This window comes from Cervus canadensis, chromosome 22, assembly GCF_019320065.1.
Source record: "Cervus canadensis isolate Bull #8, Minnesota chromosome 22, ASM1932006v1, whole genome shotgun sequence".
Taxonomy (NCBI): Eukaryota; Metazoa; Chordata; class Mammalia; order Artiodactyla; family Cervidae; genus Cervus; species Cervus canadensis.
Window position 1 is genome coordinate 53,542,746 of NC_057407.1, and position 10,269 is coordinate 53,553,014.

Below are 10,269 nucleotides of genomic sequence, written 5' to 3' on the forward strand. Positions count from 1 at the left end.
AACAATAATATCTACCTCAGAAGGACTTGAGGGATATTCAATTAGTTAATAAAGTAATTAGTAAAGAATGTATTAGAAGTAGTCATGTTATTCAGTCATGTCTGAGTTTCTGTGACCCCATGGACTGTAGTCCACCAGGCTTCTCTGTCCATGGGATCTTCCAGGCAAGAATACTGGAGTAAGTTGCCATCCCCCTCTCCAGAGGATCTTCCCTACCCAGGGATCAAACCCAGGCCTCCTGCATTGCAGACAGATTGTTTACCATATGAGCTACAGGGAGGTTGGTGCAAATGTAATTGTGGTTTCAGATCGTGGATTTTAAATCATTATAACTAGGCTCAAACACATCTTTATTAATCAAAATAGGAACTATTACAATCAACACATTTTTGCCAGTGAGAAATAAGTTTGTGTATTCCAGTAGCATAAAGATCCATGCTTGGGGATTCGATTAACTCTTGGAAAGCGTTTTCTGCATTTTGCTGGTTGTGGGAGTGTTTTCCCTGCAAAAAGTTGTTGAGATGCTTGAAGAAGTGGTAGTTGGTTGGCAAGAGGTCATGTGAATATGGCAGATGAGGCAAAACTTTGTAGCCCAGTTTGTTGAGCTTTTGAAGCGTTGGTTGTGCAGTTGGGCATTGTCAGGGAGAAAAACTGGGCCCTTTTTGTTAGCCAATACTGGCTGTAGGGGCTACAGTTTTCAGTGTATCTCATCAATTTGCTGAGCATCCTTCTTGGTTTCACTGGGTTTCAGAAATGGTTTCACTGGGATTCAGAAAGCTGTAGTGGATCAGACAAGCAGCAGACCACCAAACAGGGACTGTGACCCTTTTTTGGTGCAGTCTGGCTTTGGGAAGTGCTTTGGAGCTTCTTGGTCCAACCACTGAGCTGGTCGTCACTGGCTGTCTTTCATCATGTGTCACTGTCCAATCGAGAAATGGTTCATTGTTGTTTCACAGAATAAAAGAAGATGACACTTCAAAATGATGATTTCTTTGATTTTTGATCAGCTCAAGAGGGACCCATTTATTGCACTTTTTCACCTTTCCAGTTTTCTTCAAATGCCACAGGACAGAAAGGTCAAAGTTGAGTTCTTTGGCAACTTCTCATGTAGTTGTAAGAGGATCAGCTCTGATGATCGCTTTTAGTTGGCCATCGTCAACTTCAATAGCCAGCCACTGTGCTTCTCATCTTCAAGGCTCTCATCTCCTTTGCAAAACTTCTTGAACCACCACTGCACTGTATATTTGTTAGCAATTCCTGGGCCAAATTCATTGTTCATGTTGGAAGTTGTTTCCTCTGCTTTATGACCCAGTTTGAATTCCAGTAAGAAAATTACTCAGTTTTGCTTTTCGTCTAACATCATTTCCATAGTCTAAAATAAATATAAGATAAACTGCAAGTAATAAATCATTAGCAAAAAATCATAAAGTGAGAATGTGCATTAAAATGGTGTATAGCATAACCACATTTATTTATTCATAAGAATATATTCCAGTATCAAAGGGAAATTTCAACAATGCAAAAACCACAATTACTCTGCACCCACCTAATAGCACTTACCTGGCTAGTTGGTCAAAATGGTCAACAAAGGTCAATTTTCCTCCTTTTCTGTCCTCACAGACATATTCCATGATTCATTTTGTTCTGGTTTTTGCTTCTGCAGATAACCTTTCATCACTCTCCAGTTTCCTTTTCCTCTATAAACTTACCTACCCTTCATCTATTTCTTTAAATCCCAGCTCTACTCTGGGCCAACATGGGTGTCAATTCAGTTCAGCTGGGGCATTAGCCAGTCTGGAAGTTAGATCTTCCAGCAGAGATCTGCATTCAAGAGAGCGGGAGAGAGGAGGAGCCTCTGGATGTGTGTGTGTGTGGTGTGCGGGGTGTGTGTGTGGCAGAGGGCGGTGTGTGGTGGGTGTGTATGTTTCATCTATCCACACATTGAACCGAAATTCACTGAGGTCTCCCCATTACACTGAAGGCGTGCTTCACGTGGTCTCACCAAACACATGAAGTTTCTAGGAAGAAAGCCAGAACCTAGTCCTGGTCCCTAGCCTGGCAGTATTCATATATACTAATGGTGGGCGTTGGGGGGAGTAGACATTCATAAACAGGTACTTAGAAGGCAATACGATACACATAAAGGGCGTGCAGCAGAATTAGGGAGGGGCTGCTCATCCATATGTTGGAGCAGCTGGTCACATCTTTAGAGGAAGCAGGGCTTTCCTGAGGCTTGCAGGATACACGAGAATTCGCCCAGTGGGAAAGGGGAGGACAAGGACAAGGTAAATTGTAATGTTGGGGCAGCTGGGTCAGCAGGAAGCAGAGCACCAAAGCAAGACACGGCTTCATGGCAGCCTGGCCACCGAAGGAGAGAGAGGAGAAAACCTGGGCCTCTGGAGAGATCAAGGGGCAGAGTGAAGCTGTACCTGGGAAGCCACAGTGTCGGATGTTCATGAGAATGATCTCTCCAGATTTGGACTGTAGAATTCTCTGAGGCTCCCCTTAACTCTCTCACGGTGATCTCTCCCTCTGCCATATTTTCCCTCAGGCTCTTTCTCTTGATATATGATCAGCACAATTTTTAATTGGTATAGAATTTTGCCACCAAAGTCTGAAAACCCATTTTCATCCTTTAAGGGATTTCTACCCTTGGGGCATTAGCTCCCTCCCCCGAGGCAGTTCTAGAAGGCCCTGTACCCTTAATGAAGGCAGGAGAGGAAAGAAAGGGCAGTACTGAAGGGAAAAAAAGATCGATTTTTATATCTTAAAAAATACAATTAAGAGAAAACACCATCAAAAATAAAACAAGCAACGGAATCACAATTTTCATTTCCTCTTTAGGGAAAGCCATTGGTCAAAAAAGAAACAGCAAATGCATACAAAACAAAATGTTTTTGGAGTTAATAAATGTAAATATTAATTAACATTTTATCCTTTGACCTTAATAATTTGCATGTCAGTCTATGTGAGAGAGGGTAAGTTTTGTTTTTATCCCATCCTTAGTTTTGTAGTTTTAAGCATGTATCTTGCAATCTTTCTAAAGGCATCCAACCAGTTGGGCTCACACAGCTGAGAGAAAATGAGATAATAAAATTAGAGTGAATCAAAGACCCGACTAAGGTTAAGTTAGAGATGTCAAGTGATGCTGCCTTTTCTCCAAAAGAAATGAAGGCTGTTTGCACTGCTCTGAGATAGGAAAATAGAGACATTCCTGGCAAGTGATATGTTATGTCACCAAATGTGCGTTTACTGTCTGTGTCTGTTTTATATTTTCACTCAACATTGACATTGTGCCGATTAAGGCCTCAGGTGAGTGTTAACTTCCTCTATGTGGTCTGTTGACCCAAACGCCAGTAGATCAAACATTTCATCCCATCTTGTAAACACTTTGGGCAAGTAGAATTCCAGGACTGAGATTCATGTTTTCTAACTGGAGAGCTGACATTCAGAGAGCTTCTGTGTCTGTGGTCTGATAAGAAGATGAAAAGGTTGGGATTCGTCTCACGTGAGGGTGTGTATGCACTCTGAGCATCACTATGAGGTCACACTGCTGTTCCTACTTGAATGGTACCTCAGAGACCAAGGTTGTGGTTTCACAGGCATCCTTTCACTTCTCTGCCTTCGGTTCCTTCATTTGTACAATGATAAGCCTGGCTTGGGCCAGGGGTTAGAAACACAAGTACCTCCATGGGCAGGACAGATGACAGGACCATAAACATGTATATTACAATGTACCACAGCATCGCTGCTTGTTCTCTTCACACTCACAAAAGCAACAGTGTTGAAATTCCAGTCTCTTTCACAGATCGTTAATCTTTTCATTGGCATCCTTTCCACACGCCAGTCATGGCTCTTCTCGTAGCTTGTTTTCCTAATGGAAGATTAAGTTGTATTCTTTTGCGGCAGACACACTTTGTTGGCGTGTTAAACCCAGGAATCTTTATGTCCTAGAAAAGTCTGTCTTTTTTTGGAAACATGTAACGCTTTGTTTTTTTTCTTTTCCATTCTTGAAAAAGGCATGCATGTGATGATGCGTTTTTCTTTTTTTGTTCTACTATAATAAAAGCAGTGATGGCACTGGGATGATACCTGTGAATGACACTGAACCTCAGAATGGGGAGTGAGTGATTGGAGGTGTGGGAGCTGTGGCCTCTGGACCTTCCTTCCCTCTCTGCCGCAGGTGGCTGCCCCTCAGTATCATTCGATTGTTGACCTCTGCGAATATTAGTCCAGGATGGACGTGTGTGCTCAATTTTTTATCAAGAACTATAAATCCTGATTATTTTACATGGAATTCTCCTGAGTTTTAGAGGTTGGCCACAGAATTTAAATTTAAATAAACATAAATGATAGCAGTGCTTCATGTCAGTGACTCAGGCCAAACGTGAGAAGACTATGAACCTGATGCCCATAAAGCTCTGAGAGTTTGGAGCAAAATGATCTTAAAGTTCTTTTTCCCCTAGAACTTTTTCTTTTTAGACAGATATTTATATACCCCTTACTGTTCTCTAGGCACACTTAATGCACTTTACATGTCCTAACTCGTTTAATCTTCACAGCAGCTTTGCAAAGTTGGTGCCATTATCTTCGTCTTACAGATAAGGGGCTGAGACAGAGGAGTTGAGTGACTAGCCCAATGTCCCAGAGCAAATAGGTGGTAGCCCCAGAATTCCAGCAGCGGTCCTCCACATCAGAGCCCCAGCTCTCTTCCTTTATCCAGGTAAGCTTCTGTTTTCTAAAATGTCTCCTTAACAAACGTTAGTTTATAAATTTTTTGTGGACAATGAGCGTATTTATTTGGATTTGTATGAAGTGAGAAGTCTGAAATAGTTTTATTTGTATGTGGAAAAAAGATCCATTAGTTTAGGTCAGTTCAATACCCTGCTCACCTTAGTAGGACTGACAAGAATGAGATGCTGGTTAGAATCTTCCAATCGGATCTCATTTGCTAATAAGTGACTGACCTCTGGTTGGCTACTCATGATCCTCAGAGGAAGTGATTAATACTTTGCTTTTCTGGCTGCCTGGGTTTTCAGAGATGTTAATACAAATGGAAATTCAGCCATCTATATAAGCAATCTGTCATAGCAAACAGATTTCTACAGCTTTTTGGTTAAAGAGGTTTTTGAATGTGTGTATGAGCAATATATGGGCTGACTTTTTATTTCAGCAAATATAAAGATGTATTATCACTTGAGGTTTGTTATTAACCTCTGTTTCACCTCCGTTAATATTTACTCTGAAGGTCAATAAATCTTGATATTCACTTCAACAGAAGCCAATATCTTCAGATTATGAGTTGTTAATCTTGGCCAAACTGAAAAATTGTGTGAATATTTTTCTTTTGCTAGAGAAAATGAGGACATTTTTGGTCTCCTTTTTCTTCAGGCTCTCTTAAAAGGGAAAGTTCTTTTTTATCTGAATCTTCAAACACCTTTCCAGATTTAGCGTTGGGAGTTGAGGGTATGAGTTTTAAGATGAATTTTGTAAGGGTCTCTGTCCCACTGAAAGTATTGCAGGAAGGTAGGGGTTAAACAAATCTTATTTTAAACCCTTCTGTGAAATCCTTTGATATTAGGGGAACTAAGAGAGGACTGTAGCCAAATCATCACTGCCCATCTTTGCGTTGTTTACTGACGTTGCTCAATTTGAGTCCTAACAAGTGTAATGCATTTCTAGATCCTGCCAGCCAAAAACTATGTAGACAAATAGCTGCATCTGCTCCATCTCAGGATACAAAACAGCAAGTGTGAAAAGATACAGGTAAGTGTTTTTGCTTTGCTTTCCAAACCATAAATGCTGGGCTTGAAGTGTGCAAGAGAAGCCATTGGTTCACAGTTTCAAGGGAGGGATTCTAGTCTCATAATCTGCAGAATCATGCCTAAGCAACAAAGAAATTCATGACAAAAGGAGATGAAAAATCATGGAAGAAGTTAGAGGTCGTCTTAGCTGATGGCTGGTGGTTGCTGCTCAGGATGATGGGAGAATGTACCATTTGGAAATAGCTATGCAGAGGGGAAAGGGGCATCTCAGGGGTTGATTTAAGGGGAAAAAATGTCCAAGATTTTCTGAGATGTTTGATTCGGGGATGGAGGGTAGGGGAGACAGGAAGTAAGGATGGGGTGTGTGTGTGTGTGCATGCTAAGTCCTTCAGTCATGTTCGACTCTTTATGACCCTGTGGACCATAGCCTGCCAGGCTCCTCTGTCCAACAGATTCTCCAGGCAAGAATAATGGAGAGGGCTGCTGTGTCCTTCTCCAGGGGGTCTTCCCAACACAGGGATTGAACCTGGGAGAGGAGCCAGGAAGTAAGAGTGGGGATTTGTAACATGTGGTGGGAAACTGGTGAGGCCAAGCCCCTAGAACCTTGTTTCTCAAAGTGTGGTCCTGGGACCAGCGGTATCAGCATCACCCAGGAACTGATTAGAAATGCCCAGTATCGGCCTTTCCGAGAGTTGTGAAACTCTGGGGGTGGGGCTCAGCAAAACATGATTGGATGAGTGGTCCAGTTGAGTGTGAAACACACAAGTTTGAGATCCACTGCTCGAAGGCCCAGATTTATCAGTCTCATCTGTACACTGTAATTCCTTGGGGAGTTTCCAAAATAATGATGCCTGGGTTTTACCCCCAGAGGTTCCCATTTAATTGGCCTGGGGTATGGCCTGGACATCAGCATATTTTATAGCTTCCAGGATGATTTTAATGGGCAGCCAGGAGAATTACTCTAGGGCATGTTCTAGTCCTGAATTACTTCTTCAGATTTAATTCTCTCTTTTTCACATCAAATATTTTATAATGCTTCCTTTACTATCCTGAAATGAAATTTACATGAATATTATTTCTCATGCACATATTTTTAACTGAACATAAAGGAGAAATAACAGAAACATAATTTGTTACAATGTGCATTTTGAACATTTTAATTCATGAATCTGACTACACTTACAGGGAAGGAAGCAGATGTTCAGGTTGAGTTATTATCAATGTGACAGTTGCAAATGCAGATTGATCCAGGTGTGTTGAATTGGCAACTCAAAAATCAAACCATAGGTGACATTACTGCCGGGGTTGGGGGCAGGGAATTTTGAAAGGAACAGACCTTGGTAAAGTTTCTAACAAAAGCATCATCCGTTTTCTATTTCTCTGAGACCATATTCAAAGTGTGTACTTAAAAGAAGGTGGGCTTCCTAGGTGGCTCCAAGTGATACAGAATCCGCCTGCCAATGTGGGAGACACAGGAGACGGGGGTTTGATCCCTGGATCCGGGGGATCCTCTGGAGTAGGAAACAGCAACCTACTCCAGTGTTCTTGCCTGGGAAGTCCCATGGACAGAGGAGCCTGGTGGGCCACAGTGCCTGGGGCACAAGCGTGGGGCAGGACTGACACGCAGGCCCTGTGTTGCAGTGGATGCCATGGCCCCTCGCTAGGCTGCTCCTCCAGGACTGAAGCACCTGTTTCCCCAGCTGCTGGCAGTGCTGACGGCCGATGGCCTTTAGCTGTGGGTCCTCTTTGGGTCTTGCCCTCAGCTGAAGGAAGCTGCCTAGCTCAAGGCACAGACTCCATTCACAGGCTGGTCAAGGCGGGGCTGTAAGTGGGGCAGCCCCCCACCTCATTCAGGACAGCTCTGAAAGGCCGTCTTGGCTGTAGATCTTCTTGTTGGGTTGACTGAGATCTTTGCTTCAACTGTACTGTATTGCAGCTCAGCTTCTCTCCTGACCATCTCCCCCACCCCACCCCACTCCCACCCTGCCCCACTCCCCTGCGCTCAGCTCCTCAGGGGTGTTGATTTTGAGAACAGTCTGCAATAAACTTGCTGCTGTAGGTCTGTCTCAGAGCCTGCTCCCTTGGGAACTGATAAGTAATACTGTCCTTAGGGGAAAGCTGAGTCCTTTACTAGTCAACTGGGTTACGGTCATCACAAAAAGATTCTTGTTTAGTGTTTTATCCCATGAGAGCAGCTTCACTGAGACAGGCTGGGACAAAACTGGAATTGCATTTGGCAGAGGGACGGTTGGGAGCTCCAGAGCGGGCAGATGGGGGAGGGCGAGATGGGGAGAATGGATCAGGCATTGGAGCTGTGAGTGCTCAGAACAGATTCCAGGGAACTGATCTGGTAGAGACTCCACTAAATGCAGAGGCAGGGTAGCCTTAAGCAGAGATGTAAATGAGGCAACATTTGTTTTCCTTTTCCCCAGTATTGCTTTTCACTCCACGGAGTCTGAAGCTATCAGAACCTACTCCCTGGAAAAGATCTGATAAGCTATTTACCCCTTAGTGTGAATCTAAGTCAACAGTTTTGTTTTTTCTCTTTCAGAGATATTTGCATTTTAAGTATTGTTATGGAATAACAATTGTGGTCCTTGATTAAAAGGAATTTCAAGAAATAGTGCTTACAGAGAAGGATTGGGGGTGGGGAAAAGGGAGTCTTTCCTCTTCTCACCCACTTAAACCCAGTTCTCATTGTGGGTAACATAAAAGTAAAAATGGGGTACCCTGGCAGAAATGTCCATTAGCTCTTTGGGGATGAGTCATTCATGAATTTTATTTCCCCATCCCCTTGGAATTCGATGTATAATTTCAAAGAAAAGCTCCATCATTTTGATGAATATAGATAGATTTCTAAAGATAGAACAAGTCTGAGCATCTTCAGTGGTCTGGACATGTTAGAATCATGAGTGTGGGTTTTGAAAAAAGTATAAAAATGTGAGAAAACAGCTGTAAATTTTATTTATTTGCAAAGTTTATACTAGAAGATGTGCTGTCTTGGCCCAGTAATTTTGTGTCTCTGGCCTTTAATTGCTTTGCCATGAAACAGATCATTATTCAGATTCCTCTCATGAAATTCTTTATCGTTCTTCTCTTCAATCATCTTAATGAAATAGAAGGAGAAATGAAAAAGTGAAAGCAATGAGAGCAGCCTTAAGAAGTGTCTGTAAAGGACTCCGTCCTCTTCAGCAGCCCTGTCATTCACTGTTTCATTCAATCCACAGAGACTGCTTTCCTACACAGTGCTAGGCTAGTAGTCCTCGCTCTGTCCAGAAGCAGAACAAATAAAGAGACACTAGTTTATGACCTTGCGTAATTCCAGTGGAACAACATCTTTCTTGATCTGCTGACCCTCAGGGCAAGACGTTATTTACTGCTCGAGTTAGTTGTGTCCTTGGCCATGAATTAACTATGACTTTGTGCCTCAAGTGCGGCTTGTGTGCAAAGTCCTCACATGCAGTTGGCCAGTGTTGTTTGCATAATGTATTGACCGTGCATATTTAAGCAACACCTTGGTGGATCATTAATACCAGGTACGGTTACCGAAATGAAACCCTTGAGAATTTCTTCCCATAGTAATCTGAAGTCTTGCCAGCTTTCACGCCTTTCCTGAAAGCAAACTGATGGTGTTCCTTTTACCTCTCTTTTTAAGTTCTTCCAACAACTTCGATAGTTATAAGTAATTTGGTTAAGCTTTCTGAGCCATGCACACAATATATTTTTTAAATGTTTATTTATTTGGCTGCGCCAGTTCTTAGTTGCGGCATGTAGGATCTTCGTGTTCATTGCAGCATGTAGAATCTTTTAGCTGTGGCCTGTGAACTCTTAGTTGTGATGTACCGGATCTAGTTCCGGATCTAGTTCCTTGATCAGGGATTGAACCCAGGCCCCCATGTATTGGGAGCTCAGTCTTAGCCATTGGACTGCCAGGCAAGTCCCAAACACAACTTTTCTTAGTGAAATGAGGCAAGATCTGAGGGAAGAAATCCCAACAGCAGGACATTATGATTTTCTGAGAATGTTCTTTATCCGTAAAACAATTTGATACAGGTGCTTTGACGGTGCAAAGTGACAAGGTTAGTAGGTGTGACTTGCAGGTGTACCCAGCCGAGTTCCCTCCTGTGGGCCCCTCCACTTCTCTAGGCCGGGCCTGCAAGGAATGAACAGGACACGCGTGGATCCCTGTCTAGGGGAGCTCCCGTTCTGAGTGGGGAGAGAGACTTAATGCAGCAAATAAGGAAACTGTGGGAAGAAGAGAAAAAGGAGAATTGAGGAGAACCTAGGGTGCTGAGGTGGGGAGCGCCTGAGGCGTCAAGAAGCGATGCAGGTCAGTTTCACGGAAGAGGCGACATTTCAGGGAGGGGGATGTACAGGAGGTGAGGGCGAGAGCCAGGGGATCGCGGGCCCAGGGCTCTTTATGCACGTGGCTGATGGCAGCCTGTGGTGTCCGGGAGCTTCAGCTGAGACAGTGGAGAGCAGGGGGGGAGAGGGGGGGCGGGAG

General features: G+C 43.3%; 1 long non-coding RNA gene across 1 annotated transcript in view; it reads left to right on the plus strand.

The window, feature by feature from the left end:
• Positions 1–4,588: 4,588 nt before the first annotated feature.
• The window catches only part of LOC122425151, an 8,885-nt gene continuing 3,204 nt past the window's right edge, over positions 4,589–10,269 (plus strand). The window contains exons 1-2 of the long non-coding RNA XR_006264724.1: positions 4,589–4,723; positions 5,683–5,766. This is a non-coding gene — a long non-coding RNA (uncharacterized LOC122425151). The remainder of the gene's footprint in view (positions 4,724–5,682; positions 5,767–10,269) is intronic.